The sequence below is a fragment of the Chrysochloris asiatica genome, unplaced genomic scaffold, assembly GCF_000296735.1.
Source record: "Chrysochloris asiatica unplaced genomic scaffold, ChrAsi1.0 scaffold01933, whole genome shotgun sequence".
In the NCBI taxonomy this organism is placed as follows: Eukaryota; Metazoa; Chordata; class Mammalia; order Afrosoricida; family Chrysochloridae; genus Chrysochloris; species Chrysochloris asiatica.
In genome coordinates, this window is record NW_006410451.1 from 4,235 (window position 1) to 6,157 (window position 1,923).

General features: G+C 33.5%; 1 pseudogene; it reads left to right on the forward strand.

The window, feature by feature from the left end:
• The first annotated feature begins 596 nt into the window (after positions 1-596).
• On the forward strand, positions 597-1,210 carry LOC102833398 (annotated as a pseudogene).
• The last annotated feature ends 713 nt before the right edge of the window (positions 1,211-1,923 follow it).

Here is a 1,923-nt window from a genome sequence, read left to right on the forward strand (position 1 = left end):
AAAAAAAAAATCAGGAAATTTGAATATTCTTCATATTAACTGGCCTTCCTTGTTGTTGATAATTGTTATTGTGTGAGTTCTGACTCATAGAAACCCTGTATGGGGCTTCTGAGGAGCAGCTGGTGTGTTTGAAGTACAGACTATGTGAGTAGCAGTCATTACTTATGTTATACAGCACCATTATCTTATCACTGACGTTGAACTTCAAGTTAGATTTTGAAATGTTCTTTTTTAATGAAGAATGATATGCCATTCCTTTTCAATTTCTCATGCATGTTAAAATAGACCACATGGTTGTTAATTTCAAAATGTCCAATACCAGTCCATATCACATTACCAATAAATATGATATTAGCTCTCAAGCATTTCCATTTCAATTTTGATAACATTGAATTTTCCAAAAAGCATATTTCTGACTATAAGTGGATATTTGCAAATGTTCTTCTCATATCAAGCATATCAGAAAATGAAAGTCCTGAAAACTTTACTCCAGTCAGGCCATTAAAGCTGACTCTCCTTTACGAACATGTAGCTTTTTCTAAGAGGTGAGGCAGTGGGGGAACGTTGCAGTTAATATTCCACAGTGAATGCGAACCATGAAACAACTGTGCAGCAAGCAGCTGCCCATGAAGGACATTCTGAAGTTTTTGCAGGAACATGGTTCAATCTAGTTTCTTGTAGAACATAAATTACTAGGGATTATTAAAAACAAACAAACAAAAACAGCTAACAAGGACTATTTGGTTACAACCTATAACCATCTTTTTGAAACTAAGTCTTTCAAAGGTATTGAAAATATAAGTAAGGAGTTCAAACAGTTGAAAAATGTGAAGATTAATGATGACAAACCTAAAGAAACAAAGCCTGAAGAGGGTCCACCAAAATATAGAAAATGTATTCTTAAAAAGAAATACAAACCCAACTTTCCCAAAAAAGGAGATGTTGTTCATTATTTTTACACAAGAACACTACAGGACAAAAACAAGTTACAACAAGAAGAGAAATGCCAAACTTTAAAATTTTTAAGGTGGGAATTGGCAGAGTCATCAGAAGATGGGATGAAGCAGTCTTGACTGTCAGTAAGGGAGAAAATGATCAACTAGAGATTGACCCAGAATAGGTTAATGGAAAGAAAGGACAGCCTTCCACCAATCACAAAGCACATTTTGAAGTAGAAATAGTGGATATTGATTGGGATGGCAACAACTGAAGTCTAAAGACAGCAACAATGATAATCCTGGGTCTTAAAGAAATCTGCGTAATTAATTAGAACAGGTTACTTTTGTGTTTGTGGGAAGAGTCAACTAGTAAATTCAAAGAGTTTGGTTAAATCCTGTTTGTTTGATGCTCAACTGTTGAGAAATGTAATATTTTACTACAGCTGTAAAATATTGATTAAACATATTTGATTTTCCTTTTACCTAAACGGTGATGTATGAACATTATCAAACACCATTAGCTCATAACATTGTCTGAATTGAGGATTTACCATGGATGCTTAATTTAGAATTTTTTAAATGTGTATTTCTATATAGTGAGAAGACAAAGCAGAGGTCAAGAGAAAATAGTTTAAAAATAAAGATTTTGACATTACAGCCTAAACTTGGACCATTAATTGCTCATATGCAAACTCAGGCTGAAGCTGAAGAAAATTAAAATATGTTCATGAGAGCCAAAATATCACCTTGAAAATCTCCAACCTGAATTTAGAGATCATCTGAAGAACACATTTGATGCATTAGACACTAATGACCAAAGACCAGAAGAATTGTAAGATTATATCAAAAACATCATACAGGAAGAAAGCAAAATTTCATTAAGAAGACAAGAAAGAAGGAAAAAATGGATGTAAGAAGAGATTCTGAAATTTGCTCTCCAGCATAGAGATGAGAAAGCAAGTGAATGGAGTGAGGAGGTACAAAA